This window comes from Protopterus annectens, chromosome 5.part0 (genome assembly GCF_019279795.1).
Source record: "Protopterus annectens isolate FY-2018-M chromosome 5.part0, PAN1.0, whole genome shotgun sequence".
In the NCBI taxonomy this organism is placed as follows: Eukaryota; Metazoa; Chordata; order Ceratodontiformes; family Protopteridae; genus Protopterus; species Protopterus annectens.
Genome location: NC_056735.1, coordinates 1,312,954,545 through 1,312,974,671, shown reverse-complemented (window position 1 = coordinate 1,312,974,671; position 20,127 = coordinate 1,312,954,545).

The following is a 20,127-nucleotide window of genomic DNA, read 5'->3' as shown; positions in this document are numbered from 1 at the left end:
TTCTTTTGGGGTGACACTGCTGAGTTACTGCTATGGCACATACAAGGATATGTTACCCTTGGTAGTCTCGTTGTTTTGCATCCTGTCTGTTGTTAGTATTTCACATGTCATATATGTTATGTTTTTCCAGTCAGTACATCTTAACTGTTTTTTTCCGGTAACAGTTACTTTGTAGTTATGTGATGGTTATGTGTATTATCATTCTGTTGTGTTTTAGGACCAAAAATGTCATTGAGGCACAGATCCCTCCCCCCTTCAGTGAGGCAGAAAACATGATAATAGTAGACATGCTAAGTCAACATGGCACTTTCCTTCTTGGAAGGGGTCATCCAAATATACTAGAGAGGCTGAGGATATGGCAGCAAATCGTTGATAACATAAATGTCAAGGGTGGCCATGCCCATACTTATGAGTACGTATGCCACAGGGCTACTGACCTGCTCACATTGCTGCTACTGCCTGAGACCAGAGGGTAACCGGGAGTGGCCCTGTTGCAGAGCCACCTCTCACCCCAATGAAGAATTACTGGTGAATCTTCTAACATAAGACAACTTACAGCAGAGTGGCCCACAATATGTCCTTGACGTGGGTGCAACTCTGTCTCAGTCCCAGGAAGAGCTTCCAGGTAGGCTTTGTTATATGACCAGTTCAATACTGCTGTGTAGTAAAATAAATGAAATAAAAGTTACTTCTGTGTCACTTGTGTTTTTGTGGGTGGGGATTGAATATTAGTACAGTGATAAGCTCAGTTTTTAGTTGTCAGCCATGTTCTTGTTAAAGTAGCATATCATGCTGATTGAGAGGAGTACATGTAGTACCTCCTGTCTTACTGTTAAATGTGATGATGTTGACCTTACCTCTTGCTTAACTTCCTTCAGGACCATCAGGAATCCAGCATCATAGGCCTCCTGCATGTGGTAATCCAAATCAAGTTATTTCAGTACTCCAGATCAATTTCTAGTAATCTAATGTGTCATTTTAGTCTTGTTGTGTGTATTACTGGGGTCCCTATTAAATTGCTGAACATTTCAAAGTTCGAATGTCATATGGTCGACACCATATGATCGAACTTTGAAAAGTTCGAAGGTGAAAGGCAATGGCTCCATATGCGCAGAATGGGAACATTTCTTTTTTCTGCACTGAAGTGCAGTCTCGGAGTTGGTATATTTAAGTAGGGGGTATGTGAGGGGTGCAGGGGGGGCTTACCCCCTGCTCAGAGCATTAAGGTAAGTTTTTTTTAAACTTTTTTATTATATATTCGAGGTTTCAAGTTTCGCTCATATGTTGTCGAACATATGAGGTTTGAAATTTTGAAGCTTCGAATATATAATATAGACCTGTATTACTGTGCTGTCTGTAATACTGGTGGCATTGTTTATTGCTTATTGTACCATAGCAGTACAGGCATTAATGTATCCCTGTGTTTCTCCCTTATTATCACATTATCACAGGCGATCATGACAGTGGGAGTGTGGGCCCTCTGCCACCTGATGTCAGTGTCTCATCAGACATTGATGATGATGGTAGTGAAGCTGAGGCACAGTCAGGAAGTTCACAGGTTGAATCTGACACAGAGGGTGCATCCAGCCACCCTCTTCTTTTTCACCAGACACAGCCAGTAGGCCTATGTCTACCCAGTCCACTGAGCCCACAGATATAGGACAAGTGGAGGGCGATGACATTGAGCATGAAAGTGTAGATAATGTGGCATCAGTGCCTGTTGAGTCTGGTTGTAGCCAAAGCGTTGGCAAGGTACTGCACAGGAGGGTTGATTGGGGTGCTCACTGGGGGCCTGCTGTCCATCCTACACCTGCTGCAGATGTCTCTTCCCATGTCACTCAGTGTATATTTAGGGCCATCATAGAGGCATAGGCATGTTCAGAAAGGTGCACCAGACAAATGCTCAGGGTTGTGGTTGTGGCACAATCTGACATGTGTGACTGCCTCCATCATGTTGCTGATTGGATTTGATGAATGATACATTGGAATGAATGGTGTCTGTGATTGACCGAGGGGTGTCTGCCCTGGAACGAGCAATGTCTATGATGGAATGTCTGCTGGGAGGGGAATGAAATCGTTGTTGGGTGTAGGTCAGCCACAATGTCTGCCGAGTGCCAACATGGCCATTCCTAATCATGCTCCCACAGTGGCAGTACTTCCACTGGTCCACCAGATGTGGCAGGCCATGGGGTCATAGTACTGGGTATTCTTGTGAAGGGAGCATGTCCAGCAGACATTGATCACACTCAGATAGCATGGTCCATCTGACCGTGGGCATGGAGGTGCCAGTGAAATTCCTGGCAGAGCCAGTTTCCATGGTGGAGGCCAACAACAATGAACTGCCACCTGTACCATGCACAGCTCACACCTGTCCAACATACCAAGATGTAGAGCTAGCACTGAGCAGAGACTGATGGGTCCAATATGTAATTTTGAAATTTCACACCCGACGTTCTAAATTCTGATGCTCAGAACATCAAGATTGTGAAATCTGAAAATAATGAAACCCCCCCCAGAATCAAGAATACATCAAAAAAGATGATTTTGCAAGGGGTCAAGCCCTCTTGCACCTCCTGCACCCCCTGCAACTTAAATATACAAATTCCAAGATCACACTACAGTGAAGAGAACTGTAATGTTCCTATTCCGCACTGTATGGCGATCTCCACTTAACAAGTTTTGAGATTTCATAATTCCGATATTCTGAGCGTTGGTATTTAGAACGTCGGGACTGTGAAATTTCAAAATTACATAGTGGACCCAACTCTCACACACCACTTTCAGATGGAGGACCCCTACAGACACACACACACACACACACACACACACACACACACACACACACACACACACACACACACACACAGCCTGCCTCCTTCACTTTCTCCCTTACACACACTCACTGACCTTTTGTGTCAGCCTAGACCTCCTGCCCCCCCCCCCAGCACCCTGTGCAAGTGAACATAACTGTGACATATCCCTGTTTTCTGTCTTTTGGATTCAAGGATACAAAAGCTTTGTGTCTGATGCACAGGGTACATAGCTACATTAGTGCCCAGTATATCTGCATTTGTGTTGTTTAACTGCTAATTATATCTGTCAGTAATATTTGCTTTGCCAAATGAAACAGTGGATAGCATCATCATGACAGTACTTTCTTGTGTATTCTCTTGTAAGGGTTGTGAAGTCAGGAACTACAATGTGTGACATTACTTTATAACCTTTTTCTTTAATGTTTTCCAGTACATACATATGGTGCACATCATAAGACATGGCAGAATTGTATGACAGCACTGTAATCAAACTCATCAGAACAGTAATACAGTATAATGCTCTCTTTTGCAGGAAGCAAACCAGACACATGCTGCAGCTCAATAGACCACAGGACTTTCTCATCAAGATAACACAGGACCTACAAACCATGACATGATGTATGTGGGCAGATTAAAATACATGTCAATGTTATCTGTCTGGTATTACTTACATTGTAGCTGTTATTCTAAGCCTATTACTTTTGGTTTAAGCATTTGGGCTTTAGGTCAGTTTTCTTGCATTACAAAGGTTTGTAGTCTACACTCTGGTTGGAGGAGAGGGTAGCCGCTGCCCTTCTGAGCTGGAAATTGCTGGTTGAATGCTTATTGTGGTTGTTCTAAATCTCTTTGTTATGTTTTAAGCACTTGGCCTCCAAGCCAGTTATTTTACATTACAAAGGTTTGTGATGTAGACTCTTGCGGGCAGGGTAGGATAGCCTACACCCTTCTAGGCTGGGAATTGCTGGTTGAACGTTTCTTGTGTCTGTTATTCTGAAAGTGTCTTAGTTCTGGTTTAAATACTTGTGTTCCAGAACATGTATTTCACACTAGGAAGATTTATTGTCTGCACTCTTCTTGGAGTATTCTACTGGATTGCTGCTTTATTTAAAATGTTCTGTTGTGAATGAGATTTTCTGCACTTTGGATTTCTAGGACTTAGGTTCATAGGTAGGTTCATAGGTAAGTACTAGGCTATCGGCCCAAGGGCCTATGTAAGCCTAGCCAACAAGGTTCCCTGGCTTACGCCACCCAAGAAAGTTATTTTCCTGTGCCCACTGTCGAGCAGAGACACAGATGTGACTTCTGCATTTTATAGCATAGGCTCAGTTCAGGCTCACTGAATCTAGACTGTTTGGTGTAATTGGAGCACTAAAACCAGTCCTCTTACATTAAAAAGGCCCCACTGCACCCTTGTGGTAGATCTGTGCAGTCAAGTACCCATCTGATTTGGGGATTAGTGGAATGAGGCTCACTGTTGGCCTTTCCCTCATTTTACTTGTTTAAAATAGTTTAACTTCACTTGTATCCCAGCATTGGGTTTTGGGGTGTTTTCACTCAGTTTATTGCAGCTGCTCAAAGCTTGCACTGCTGCCCTGTGAGCAAGTCAGGTCTGTATTGTGAAACATCGGCACATTTTTTAACCCTAACCCTCCATAGAATAGATATATTTTGTTAGTCTTACCCTAAAACCTAGCCTATGTAGCCCACTCCCCACTAGTTACTACAGTATATACCTTCCATAATGGATGGACAGTTTCCCACCATATCACCAGGCAGCTTAATTTACATGAGCATTCTGAGACAACAGCGCAATTTCCTTAAATTTACTGACAACCAGTTACTGCTAAAAAACAACTAATACAACATGTGAGAGCTGTAGCTATTAATTTGGAATGAATTCTCTCACTTAACAACAAAACAGATATCAAACATGTCAGCACACACAATACACATGTTGCACATAAGCTCACAACACATAAACCTGCATATACGGACGTACTAGCTAGAACCATAACTAAAGATTGGAGACCTCCCAAACACAAACCTACTGCACATAATGCAAACCCAACAGAATCCTCTACACATAATAATCCACACACCAGAGTCTCAGCCAATAAGGTCATCAGACAAAACACCTGAAAACCAAATGTCTTGCTCATAAACAACTCCAGAGTGAGACACACAGATGTCCCTTTCATCTGGCTGGACAAGGAGAAGGTTACAGTCAGCTGCCTGACAGGTGCCAGGGTCCGTCAGATCATGCACGCACTCAAGTCTCTCAACAGCAAGTACTGTTATTACTCTGTCATAGTCCATGTACCAGTGAATGACTGTAGACATACCTCACTGTACTATATGAAGGTGCTTGGCTCCCCCCGATAGTGTCCTTTTTAGGCAATGTCAGATATAAAGTCCCAATGTAAAAGAATTCACCACAGACAAACTGAAGGTTATGCTGCTTAATGCAAGGAGTGTAAACCAGAAACTACATTCACTGGAAGAACTCCTTACCTAGGAAGATGCCCATGCCTGTGCAGTCACACAGACATGGTTCAAGGCCACAGAGAACATCCTGGCTATGCAGGGGTAGAATGCCTTCCACATGTTCACACATCAAAAGGAGCAAGAAAGAGCCAAAGGTGGAGGTGTATACATTTTCATTAAAGACAAATACACTACAAAACCCCCCTTCCATATCACTGATAGCTACAGGTCCCTAACCATGAACCTCAAGGACCACTCTGCCTACTTGGACCTAATTGAGTCACTCACTAGACAACCAAACGCCTTGGTTATGTGTGATTTCATCTATCCGTCCATCCATTTGGAGTCATATATGTGCACAAACATACTCACCCTAAGGTTCCTGGACTTTGCTAATACACATGCTGTGTAACAGATAGTCTGCACCCCCAGAAGGGGCTTGCATGTCCTAAACCTAGTACTGACCAGCATAGTGGTTCTCTGCACTAATCCCTGTGTGTTGGCTCCCCTGGTCAGGTCAGATCACAATTCGGTCTTGTTCTCATTCACAATTATTCCAGACACCTCCTGAAGAGCAGAAAGGATGAAGAATTTCTCCAATGGAAACTATGGGTTCCTAGCAGATGCCATAAAGTGTTGCAAACCCCCCCAATACCACTGTCCACAATGACTGCTATACAGAGGTGTACACAAATGGCCTGTAGAAACAGCTATACAAATGTATAGAGTCAACTGAACATGAACTGATCAAAACAAGTTTCTCACAGAAAAACAAGTCACCCTAGTGGGCATGTGGCATACATAGGTTATATAACAAGTGGAAGGAAGTAATGTCTAAGAACAAGAGGGAACTAACTCAGCAGAGGAAGGACACCCTCCACAGCTCAAACAGGGAAATTAGCTATCTTGAAAAGTCCTGTAAATCCATGTACAAACCTAAAGTAGCATCCCTAGCTAAAGATAATTAAAAGGCATTCTTTAGCTATGTCAGACATCTAAAAAATGAAGGCCCAGCTTTGTGCCCAACTAGTAGTGGATGATACCACTCATACTGACCCTAAAGCCATTGCCAATCTGCTACCATAGGTTTATAGGTTCATAGGATGATATTAGGCTATAGACCCAGAGGCCATTATAAGCCTAACCAAGAATTTTGCCCATGATCCCTCAAAGTCAGCACCTGTTTCCCCTGTCCAGCAGGGACATAGGTGGGATCCCAGGGGTATATTTTCTGTTTCCCATCCAGTTGTCCGGGTTCCTCTTAAAGAGGGCTAGAGGGGTACTCTGACATGGAGGGGGAGTCTATTCCACAGATGGTGGAGTCTTTGGGACACAAATCTATCCTGCCAACAAGTTCTATTAATGTCACAGACCAACTTAAGGCCTTGCATGTGGGTTGTGTGAGTGGAGTTTGCCTTATAGATATGCAGCAACTCCATCAATGCTGGGTCTGAAATGGCCTTGTATGCTAGACACAGGTCACCTCTGAGCAGTCTGTTTGAGACTGAGTAGATGGACAGGGCTTTTAGCCTATCTGTATAGGATAGGTGTTTGAGACCCTGGATTTTCCTGGTCAGGGACCTCTGTGGTCTCTCCAACTGCTGCATGTGCTTGGCAAGGTACATGCCAAAGGGGGCATTGTACTCAATAATGTGTCTGATAAGGGAGGAGTACAGGGATGTTATGACTTCCTTGTTCCTGGATGAAATACCCTTATTTATGAGGTTGGCCATGTAGAAAGCCTTCCATGCAACAGAGGCAACATGGTGGTTAAAAGCCAGGTTGCTATCAATCTGGGTGCCCAAGTCCCTTATGACTAACTGCATGCTCAGTACATTGTTATTAATGTGATAATTAGTGGGGATGACATTTTCCTCAAAGGGGATAATGATGCATTTCTTGGCATTCAGTTTGAGGCCATGCTTCTGGCACCAGTCATTGGTTTGGGTAAGGCCCTCTTGGAGGGTGTTCACATCACTAGGGGAATTTAAGTCAGCACTCAGCTTGCAGTCATCTGCAAACTTTGTCAGCCACAGACCACTGGTTTAGGCTTGCAACTCAGAAAAGTATATCCCAAAGAGTAGAGGGCCCAAAGACCGACCCTTGGGGTGCACTTCCCATTACAGGTCTACTACTAGAGGTGGCTTCCCTTACTTTGACTGAGTGGGTTCTACCACACAGTTTGGGGCAAACTTCACCCACCCTATCCCCAAAAGACATACCCCATAGCATACCTGTCACCAGTCCTCTACTTAGTAATTCTTATGAACCTAAGGTGACACTTACCTGTGCTTCAGGCCAGTGTCTGATCCTGGCTTGGTGATGGTTGTATATGCAATAATCTGATATAGGTCATTACATCAGCATTGTATGTTGAGCATATGTTGATAATAGTGCCCTGCATGCTGGTGTAAAAGGATCTCTGTAATGTCAAGTAACATCTGTCACACATACACACACACAGTTGACTGACATGAGAACAGAACGCCTACCTATCTAAGTACACACACTACATGCAAGAACCATGGCACATGTCTGACCTGTACATGTCTGCAAGTCAACTTACAGTGGATGATATCAGCAGGCCATGTGGGAGACAAGAAGTTGGGAGGGCTGCATGAAATGGATGTGTAGGTTTCTGCAAGTATGAAAAGGCTAGCAAGCCATGCCATTGGAGAAGAAACTGTAAGATAGCACATCCACTCTGTTGAGTGGAGACACACACACACACACACACACACACACACACACACACACACACACACACACACACACACACACACACACAGTTGACTGCAGTGAGAACAGAACCCCTGCCTAAGTAAACAGACTATAAAACTCAGTACTTTACACATGCACCATGGCACAAGTATGACTTTTACATGGCTGCAGGTGAACTTATGGTAGATGACATCAACAGACTATGTGGGGGACAACATGTTGTGAGGCCTGCACAGGCACATCAATTCATAGGTTCATATAAGGACCGGTAGCCTAACTGTACAGTGTGTCCTAGATGTGTAGAAGCCTAGCTGTATAAAAACACTGGTACCCTTATTGATATATATTATAGTTGGATGTTTAAGTTTAGCAGAACAAGGTTGTCAGCACCATTGACTGGCCCTGTCCATAAGGGAACACACAACATTATATATTACACTTTGTAGTGTGGTTGATATATGTGTGTAAAAAATACTGAGTCCCCCTGGGTTGCATTTCTTGGGGGGAGGTGGATAACACATGTATGTATTGTGAATATATGATGTATACTGAGAATGTGCCCTAAAAAACTGTCATATGTAAAGAAGATTATCTGAATTTGGACTGTCACCTCCAGAGAGAAAGAGGTGCCAGTAACCGAATCATGTTGTATAGCCAATTGGATTGAATCAAGTGTTTTGAATAGACATGTGCACCATGGAGAGCTATGTATGGGACAATTTTTTTGGGACAGGTGCTCTTTTTTTTTGAAGATAGTGAGGAATGTTGGAGAAGGGACACAGATATGTCTGAGGCAGGTAAGTTGGCAAAGTGAGGAAACAATTAATGACAAACAGGACATACAAGTCAAGAGACAGGGACAGTGAAGAACACAAGAGTGGGTGAGCACCATGGTTGGGGTAAGGGTGCGGATCTAGCAAACCCATTGATATCAAGCTGGGTGACAGTGACAATTGAGTCCTCACCCACTGCATTGTCATCACTGTCATCTCACTGTACCAATGTCTGCAGTGTCTGTCATCTGCATCTCCTTGTGTTATTCAGTACAATGATGGAGAGCAATGTCACCTTCTGGCATAGGTGTGTAGCCACAGTGCCACAGACAATTCTTGCACCATCCCTGGCAGCTCTTCTTGGATGATAAAATCACCCCCTCTGCCACTGCTCTCAGAGGGAACTACAGGCCAGTCCTTTGGGGGTAGAAGTACCTGAGGGACAAGGTATTGCAGGGGTAGCAAAAGGGGTGCTACCAGGTTGTGGATCACATGTGCTGGGCCTTGGTGCCATAGCTAGTGGAGTGGGAGCAGGTGGATTCCATGGGCCAGGCCTACCCTGCTGTGCTGTAGGGGAAACAAAAAACAAAAGAGAAAATAAAGGTTGGGGTTAGAGATTGCACAAGTTGTCTTATTTGTTTGTTTAGACTGAAGAGAGTGGTCTTTCAATTCTGGGTTCTCACTCTTGTATTTGCAGACAGCAGCTTGTTTTGCTTGCTATATAACCGAGCATAATGCCAGATGTGTGTCTTTTCTGGACAAGATAACAGTGTCCTACAGGCTGCTGTAAAAGGCTCACAGTAAAGTCTAGCAACAGCTCACACACACACACACACACACACACACACACACATACACACACACACACACACACACACACACACACACACACACACACACACACACACACACACACACACACACACACATTTGACTGCAGTGAGAATAGAACCCCTACCTATCTAAGGACACAAACTACAAAACACAGTACTTATCAGATACATCATGGCAAAAGTTTGATTTTAACAGAACTGTAGGTGAACTTATAGTAGATGACATTGACGGCTATGTGTGAGACAAGATGTTTGGAGGCCTGCATGAAATGGATTTGTAGGCTTGTGCAAGTTTCAGAAAATTGGTAAACCATGCTATTGAAGAATTAACTGTGGGATACACACTTTTGTATACACACACACACACACACACACACACACACACACACACACACACACACACACACACAGACACAAAGCTGACTGCAGTGAGAATAGAACCCCTACCTCTCTACGGACACAGACTACAAAACCAGTGTTTATCGCACACACCACTGCAAATGTCTGATTTTAACAGAAGTGCTGGTGAACGTATAGCAGATGACATAGACAAGCCATGAAGGAAACAAGAGGTTGAGAGTCCTGCATGGAATGGATGTGTAGGGTTGTGCAAGTCTCAACCTGTCATATTGGAAAGGTGACTGTGGGATACACACTTTTGCTCAGACATACACACACCAAGTTGACTGCAGTGAGAATAGAACCTCTACCTAAAAACATAAACTACAGAACACAGTACTTATTACACAGACCATAGCACAAGTCTGACTATAATAGGAATGCAGGTGAACTTATAGTAGATTACATTGACGGGCCATGTGGGAGACAAGAGGTTTGGAGGCCTGCATGAAATGGATGTGTAGACTTTTGCAAGTCTCAAAAAATTGGCAAATTGGCAAGCCATGCTATTGAAGTGGTAACTGTGGGATACATACTTCTGCTCTTCTGTACCAGCTGACTGCAGTGAGAATAGAGCCCCTACCTCTGGGCACAGACTATAGAACACAGCATTTATTGCATGCGCCACTGCACATGTCTGATTTTAACAGGACTGCAGGTGAACTTATAGTAGATGGCATTGACAGGCCATGGTGGTGTCAAGAGGTGGAGAACCTACATGAAATCGATGTGCAGGCTTGTGCAAATGTAAAAAAACAGACATGCCATGCCATTGGAGAGATAACTGTGGGATATGTACTTCTGCTTTTCTGTGTAGACACAAACACCCAGCTGACTGCGGTGAGACTAGGACCCCCACCTATTTAAGGACACAGACTACAGAACACAGTACTTATCACACATGCCACAGCAGAAGTCTGATTTAAAAGGGCTGCAGGTGAATCTATAGTAGAGGGCATCTACAAGCCATTTGGGAGACAAGAGGTTGGGAGTCTTGCATTGGTGGATTGCTTCATAGTGTAATTTGAGACTAGTAGCTTAATAGCAGTAGGCTGTTTGGAAACATAGCTGTGTAACAACACAAGTACCCTTATTGAGTATATTTGTCTGTTTAAGTTTTACAGTGGCCCTGTCCATGAGTGAGCACACAACATTATGTATAACACTTTGTATTGTGGTTGATATATGTGTGGAAAAAGTAATGAGACCCCAGGGTTGTAGTGTTTGTTTGGAGTGGTTTTGGGGGGAAACAAGTAGATTTCTTGTAAATATATGACATATAGTTATATTGTGCCCTCAGTCTGCAATGTCTTCACATGTAATTTTATATCATAAAAAGGAAATGGACAATAAACAGCAATAATAAAATATCATATGCACAATTCCATAGTACAATGAGCCTTCCATTTGTGTGCTGGTTAACAAAGTGTACACACATCATACAAACACGAGGTGGATTGCTAATGCTTGCTACTAAACCCCAGTCCCATCTGTACTTCAGGCTGGCTTTTCACAATGGCTAAGAGCATTAATTGAATATATCTGTTTTCTGCTTTCTAGGAAATCTGGTTTTCCCGTTTCCACAATGTTGCGCATTGTGCAAAGTAGATAAGCTTAGCCAAATGTTTTTTCAGGATGTGGCACATCATGCAAAACTGGAATTAAAAGAAGACAAATAGGGAAGGATACTAAAACTACGAAACACATACACCAAATCTGTAAAGGCACAGTAAAACTTGATAGTACACATCACAAATTTCTACATATGTCAGGATTTGAACACTCACAACAATATGGCTTCAGAACACAGGAGGATGCCTTAGTTCTTTTGGCCACTCAAAAGCTTTGCATTAGTGAAATGAAAAGTCATTCTTCACACAACCAACTGCATCAGAATGTACACTGCTATCAAACCATCAGCTGTGATTTGTGCATTTAATTCTCTTTACTACATTTGGACATAGAGCAGTTAGTGATCCCACAACCTGTCATAATTATGCTTATAAATATACAGCTCTGTGTTACCTTTCTGTGTTTCTTAATCATTCATTAGTCATCTAACACATGCAGTATGTAAGCCATTCTGTATCACTCACTGGACTTACATGTGAGAGAATATTAACCAGGAATAATATGATATGCAGTTGCCAACAAATGAAGTCTAGGTTGGATGGCACAAACACACATATACTGTCCTTTTGGGGGTAGCTTAGCTGAGTTACTGTTATGGCAGGGACAAGGGTACACTCCTCTTTTGGGGGGAACAAATCTTAATTACTGTTATGACACAAAGTCTGAAGTCTGAAACTGCAATGTGTATCATCACTTTCTAACTTCTGTCTTTAATGATTTGCCAGTACAAAAGTATGTTGCTAAACTGAGGCCTTGTAGGGAACATCAGAATTTTTCAGAGGCATGACTGTGTGAAGCTTTCATACCTGAGGTCTACTAATTACTAATGGACAACTATAAGTACAATAAATGTCTGGTGTCACATGTTAAAGTACTTTCTGTACAAATCAATCACTATTTACTTGCTTACTGTACCAAGTTGGAAATACAAGGATATGCCATAATATTATTAAAGAATACACTCTGGGTTCAAGACTTACCTTGCAAATGTAGCAGTTGACACACATTTAGTTCAGGGCTGACTCTGTCTGATGCAAGCAGTACACAGCCAATATGCAAGGAGGTACAGGTTGTGTAAGTTGTCTGGCATCAGTTTTACTATATATGTGTGAGTAGGAGAAAGGTATTAGGTCCCTAGGTGGTCAGTGAATGTGCTATACATTGTCTCTTTGTCAAACCAAGGGGATACTGAGCATGCCCAATTCTGCCTACAGGGACAACAGCTGGGATTTTCTCCTCTGATTTCTCCGCTGATTGTGGCTATGGTGACCTAGGCATTGGTGGGGGTATGTGTGACTCTTCCCCTTGCTGATCCTGCTGCAGTTGTTTCCACAGGATCAAATAGTGTAGCATAGCACATACTGTGAATATCTGTGTACATGTGAGTGGATTATACTGCAGGGCATATATCTAGGCACTAGAACTGTGACTTCAGAAGCCCAAACACATGCTCTGTGATGATTCTAGTTTGAGTGTGTGCCTCATTGTGGCATTCTTGCATGGCTGTGTGTGCACTTCTGATGGGTGTCATCAGCCATGGTTCCAGGGCATACCCAGCATCCCCCAGTAAATGGCCCTATGGGATGTCCCCCCCAGCAAACGTCTGTTACAGCTATGATGTGTACCAGATATGGGAGTCATGATAACTGCCAGGGTTGCCAGTACACACATTCAAGATAATTCCCCGGGCATTACACATGACTTAACAGTTGATGGGATGGAGTGGTATCCCTTCTTGTTAATGTAGATTCTACCCTGCTCACCAGGTGGTTCCTTAATGTGTACATGAGTGCAATCTATGGCACCCAGTACTCCAGGCTAGTAGTTCCATACTGCTGGCCTTCTCTTGAGAAGCACAAGGGAAATATGTGCTCACTGGCATGTATTAACATAGCATCCAGAAATTAGTGGAGGATCCTGGAGGCTGATGTCTATGACACACCCATCATATCTCCAGTTGGTCTTTGAAAGGTACCATTAGCTAATATTCTAAGGGCTACACATACCTTAGTTTCCACTGGGATGAGTTCCCCTTGGTTGGCTGTGGGTCTGAGTTGAGGGTGGCAGAGCTCACAGAGATCTTGCAATGTGTCCCTGTCCACCCTGTAGTGCTCTACAATTTCCAGCTCATGCAACACCTGGAAGGATACCCTGGGCCTAAACACTCTTCTCCTCCTTCAGCCTAAGCGTATTGTCAACAGCACCAGCAGCACTGGCTTCCACCTCTAGCACATGCAGATATAGAATAGCTGCAGCAGCTCCTGGCATTGTGTCAGTTAAAATTTCCTTGTCTCTACTCCAATGATATTGAAAGATAAAGGAAAAAACAAGATGTAGGTTACATGGATACTTTATACATTGTTGAATAGCTCCACCATGTTAGATTGTTCGATTAACATGCAATTCAACTGTTTATGCTATAACTTACATCTATTAAACACACTTGTTACTTGCTCATTAGTGCACTATGTGCAGCTATGCACACTTGCATGCACCTTCACAGAAATAGGGTAAGCACAGGCAAAATTGATATTTCCTCCTTACTCGGGATATCGCTCAACCACGGATCATAAAAAGTGAAGGAAGGGCTACAGACCCTGGAGTCAAACCCAGGACCATCTATATTCCACCCTTAACACATAGATGTGCTGCCACAGGAATAGTTATATAACAACCTATAGAAACCTGCTATTCATTCCTCTGTTTAATGAGGATGACACAGAACTTAGGTATTGCGCACTGCTTACATGCACTTAAACCCTTCACAACCCTACATGTTCACCTCTGCAAGTGTAACCTGACACACACCCCTGATGTCAGCATTCACTGTTGCCATGTATTCAACATGAACACTGTGGAAGTGCCTACATGAAGTGAACACCCCCACATGGTTACTCTTTTTTGTGGTTTAACAATTCTAAAGAGTTTTGACCACATTTACATCTTCACCTTGCTGACAGCTTGGAATCTACATGGTTAGTAACTGTGTAGGCAGGGAAACTGCACAAGAGCCCAGTGCTGTAACAGAAGACTACTGTAATCCATCAGCTACATCCTGTATATGCTTACATTATTGTATAATGCTCTGTTTCATGGAAGTTTACACATTTTAGCAGCCTGCTTTACTTGTAAGTATATTCTTCATTTGGGGATGGGGAAGTGAAGCTGCATTTATGGCATGCTACTAAAATATAATTTTTATGATTGTTATACTGATTTTCTAGCATCTACCCCATGTAATTAGGTCAGAATATGTGTGCTGTTACATGTTCAGGGCAGTTTGTACAAATGTAAGAGCTTTTACCTGCTCTTGTTTCTGTGTAGACTCATTTCCGTGGCTGTATTTGGAAAGTTTTGGAGTACACGGCCAACACGATCATGGAGTCTACATGGTTGCTTTACAGGTTATTGAATTGCTCCACCGTGTTGATTTGCTTCATTATCATAAAATCCAGCTACTGATGTTCTAAGTTGCATACAAAAAAAGTTTCCGTATTTGCATATGAGTGCACGCTACTATGCAGAGTTTACTAAAACATTTAGGGACGTGCAGTTCAGGCAAGGAATCACTAATAAAATAAATCAACTCCTGTCTTATAAGAATATCTAACAAAAGTGAAACTATTTCTCCTATCAACATTCACCTGACATCACCCAATGACATATCTTACTTTTTTGATATCTAGGTTCATCTTACATATATGACAATTGAAATCCTTTAATACTGTGATATCCATATTTATTGCAGTAATACACCAAATAATACAGTCATGTTTCTCAAATAATTAAAAGTGTATATGGCTATAATCCTGTAAAACATTTCTCTTATTTATATAACAATGAATAAATGTCTTATATTCCCAATAGCAGCATTTAAATGTGTTCATTTCTACACACACACACACACACACACACACACACACACACACACACACACGCACTTGCAAGACTTGCACACACACACACACACACACACACACACACACACACACACACACACACACACACACACACACACAGACAACAAATCCCAAAAAAGAATGCAAATCACAACTTCAAATTACTGGATGTCCTTAGAATAATACAAACTTCAGTCTTTCTTTCTCTGTTAAATATCTAATATTCAGTAATTGTTAAGTTAGCCGACTGGACTTGTTTGTAATGATATGGAATAGTTAGGCATTTTAAATAATTTTAATAACATTCACATTCAAAGCAGACTTTAATATTCTCACTTTTCTTTCTTTGAACCAGTCATGTCTTTCTCTTTACATTTTCTAATTGCCACATGACTGCTTATAGTTCCTTCCTTCCTTCCGATTCATATTTATATCACATTATATGCATTCCTTATTATATCATATACATGTCTATAACTTGGACCTGCTTATTTCCAATATCTTCATTTTATAACACCTCATACTTATTAGTGACAACAACATTAGCTTTGGAAACATTAATATTGTGTTATTTCTGTAACAGTCCCATCACTTATGCTTAATGCACTTCTAGTACCTACAGTATTATCAGCATGGTTAAGTAGATCCAAAACATTTAAATGTTTCTCTTCTACAACACGTTCAGGGATATAAGACTTTGCTCATCTTCTTCTGTAACAATCACACTAAAGATGTCTTTCATAATTATTTTTTCTACAAAATAATATGCACTTATTTGAGAATATCTATTCTCTCCACACTGAGAACATTGTTGTTTACCACAGAGTTAAATCAAATGTTTATCAGAACCACAAAAGACATACATTTCATGTTCCCATTATTGAGCAGCCATCTTTATACATCAACATCAATAAAACAGGTCATATGCTCTAGATCATTTTCGTGGTCTTTCAAATCTACCTATACCTCAAGTCCCAGTTTATAAGTCTCTGAGATCTTTTTGTATTTTAATATAATGCACAGCTTTACATAATGAAGACAAATAATTATATAGTTCAGATTCAGAAAGAATATTGGTTTGAAACAGTATGACCAATCGTTTTGCTAATCTAGTCCATACTTATTATAAATTATTAATCAGTGCAGTTACAAAAGATTAAGCATTTAAAACATCATTTAATCATGGCAAACATCCTCTAGTTTTTTTATCAATATAACAATGACATAATTACAATAACAGAGCATTTAATAATTCAACATTAATTTGTAGACATATTTCTTATAAGTAAGCCTCCTTTGATTAGGCCTTAAACCTATTGATCATTCCTATGCTAGGCCAAGGTCTGCTAACTTTTAACCTCTTCAGGGCTTCTTCATTAAGCTTTGAGGGATCGCTTTGCAACTTACGACTCCCTGTTTGTCAGATTTTAATGTTCAGATCTGTCCCATTCTGGACCCTGTCCAAACAAGCAATGACCCCCACTGGTCCCGCTTTGTCAGCTATATCCCATGCCTTAGCAGTCTACTTATCCTTTAGCTGCTTATCTTTTGTTCTCTATTTGCACCACTTTGTTTGCATTCTTGCATTTCTGATTGTTTATCCCACTCCCCCACCTTTTTTTATTTTTTTGCTTTACATTTCTGGACTTTTTTCTGTTAATTTTTCATGAATGAACATTTCCTAATGAGGTGTGTGTGCATGTGCATCTGTATGCTGTAGTCTCCCTATTCTGTGTGCGTGTGCGGTTACCCTTCATAAGATCGAATGAATGGAAGCTCGAAACCCATAAGCTCGAGCCCAGAATCTCGAACTTCCATTCACTCGAAATTGTGAATGGGAAGTTTAGGGCTTAAAAAAAAGAGTTCACTTACCTTTTTGCAAGGGGCAAGGTCTCCCTGCATCCTCGCAGCTAAATCTAAATTCTCCGTGACCGCACTATAGCGGAGGACAGGGAAATCTTCCGGTTTGTGCTATATGCGTAAGCGCAAACTGGAATATTTCCCTGTCCTCTGCTGTAGTGCGATCTCGGAGTAGGAATATTTAAGTAGGGGGGGTGTGGGGGGTGCAGGGGGGCTTCTGTTTTTTTTTTAGTTCCCCTTCCCATTTTCAAGTTTTTTGTAAATTCGAGATTCTGGTTTCGGGCTTATGAATTTCGATTTTACAGAAATTCGGTCATGTGAAGGGGAACCGCGTGTGCATGTGCATTTGTATGCTCTTGTCTCCATATTCTGTGTGTGTGTGTGTGTGTGTGTGTGTGTGTGTGTGTGTGTGTGTGTGTGTGTGTGTGTGTGTGTGTGTGCATGTGTTTGCGTGTGTGTGTGTGTGTGTGTGCATGTGCATTTGTATGCTGTAGTCTCCATATTCTGTGTGTGTGTGTGTCTATGTGCATTTGTATGCTGTAGTCTCCATATTGTGTGTGTGTGTGTGTGTGTGTGTGTGTGTGTGTGTGTGTGTGTGTGTGTGTGTGTGTGTGTGTGTCTGTGTATGTGAATTTTTGTGTTGTAGACTCCATATTCTGTGTGTGTGTGTGTGCGTGTGTGTGTGTGTGTGTCTGTGTTTGTGTGTCTGTATGTGCATATGTATTTGTATGTTGTAGTCTCCATATTCTGTGTGTTTGTGTGCACATGCATTTGTATGCTGTAGTCTCCATATTCTGTGTGTGTGTGCATGTGCATTTGTATGCCATAGTCTCCATATTCTGTGTGTGTGTGTGTGTGTGTGTGTGTGTGTGTGTGTGTGTGTGTGTGTGTGTGTGTGAGCATGTGCATTTGTATGCTGTAGTCTCCATATTCTGTCTGTGTGTGCATGTGCATTTGTATGCTGTAGTCTCCATATTCTGTGTGTGTGTGTGTGTGTGTGTGTGTGTGCATGTGCATTTGTATGCTGTTGTCTCCATATTCTGTGTGTGTGTGTGTGTGTGTGTGTGTGTGTGTGTGTGTGTGTGTGTGTGTGTGTGTGTGTGTGTGTGCATTTGTATGCTGTAGCTTCCATATTCTGTGTGTGTATGCACGTACATTTGTATACTGTAGTCTCCATATTCTGTGTGTGTGTGCATGTGTGGGCATGTGCATTTGTATGCTGTAGTCTCCTGATTCTGTGTGTGTGTGCATGTGCATTTGTATGCTGTTGTCTCCATATTCTGTGTGTGTGTGTGTGCATGTGAATTTGTATGCTGTAGTCTCCATATTCTGTGTGTGTGTGTGCATGTGCATTTGTATGCTGTAGTCTCTATATTCTGTGTGTATGTGTGTGTGTATGTGAATTTGTATGCTGTAGTCTCTATATTCTGTGTGTGTGTGCATTTGAAAACTATGTGCCCAAACTCTAGAAAATATCCTATGTTACACCCATACATAAAGGAGGGATCTCCACTGAACTTCACAACTACAGACCCATTTCTTTACTCTCCCCCCTGGCCAAAATCCTAGAAAAATGCATCCATACCCAGATGCTAAACTATCTCCTAGACAGCAACATCCTGTCACCTACTCAGCATGGTTTCAGACCTGCCCATAGTACCACTACAGCCCTCCTCTGCTTTACAGACACAGTAAACCGTCCCAAAAATGAAGGCCTGCAGGTGTCAACTCTTTTTTTGGATATGTCCAAAGCATTTGACACAGTCCCACATCAAATCCTGCTAAACAAACTAAACCAATATTGCCTATCAAATTCCACTCTTACCTGGTTCCAAAGCTACTTAACTGACAGGTACCAAGCTGTGAAATGGGAAAATTCTCTCTCTCTCTTCAACTGCCCATAGCTATAGGAGTCCCACAGGGTTCTATCTTAGGACCACTACTATTTACAGGCTTCACAAATGACCTCCATACCTCCACATAGCATGCATTTATCATTCAGTATGCAGCTGACACTACCTTAATCTGTGCTGCACAAAACATTCCCACCCTCCTGCAAACAACTCAACTAGCTTTCTCTGACGTTGAAAACTGCCTTACCAAAGCCCAACTTATCCTCAATCCAAAGAAAACTCAGCTTATGATTATAACCAGTTCTAACAAAAACACTGATAACAGTCAATTCACTATCTACTCCACAAATACTACTCCAATCACTCCAGTGGCACAGGCTAAGCTATTGGGAATAACCATAGACTCCCACCTAAAATTTGATAGTCATCTCAACTTAACTATTAAAAAAGTACATGCCAAACTGGGATCACTCTACCGTATCAAACCATTTCTTAGCAACAACACAAGATCAGTCATTGCTCGCTCCCAACTTCTATCCACGCTACTCTATGCATCTCCCATTCTGACTAATCTCAACAAAACTGAACTAAGCAAAATGGAAGCCTCCTATAACAGAATTGCCCACTTTGCTGCAAATTGCTCATATAGAACTCATCACTATACTGCTTTGAGACAGCTCCACTGGCTTGAACTGCCCAACCTCCTAACTTACAATCAGCTCTGCCTCTGTCATTCTATCTATTACCTCCCCAATAAGTGTCCTGCCCTCAAAAACCAAGTACAACATCACTCAGCCAAAAGGCCTGTTAGATCATCAAGCAAACTACTACTAGAAGTCACCGACAGCTACAATAGCTTT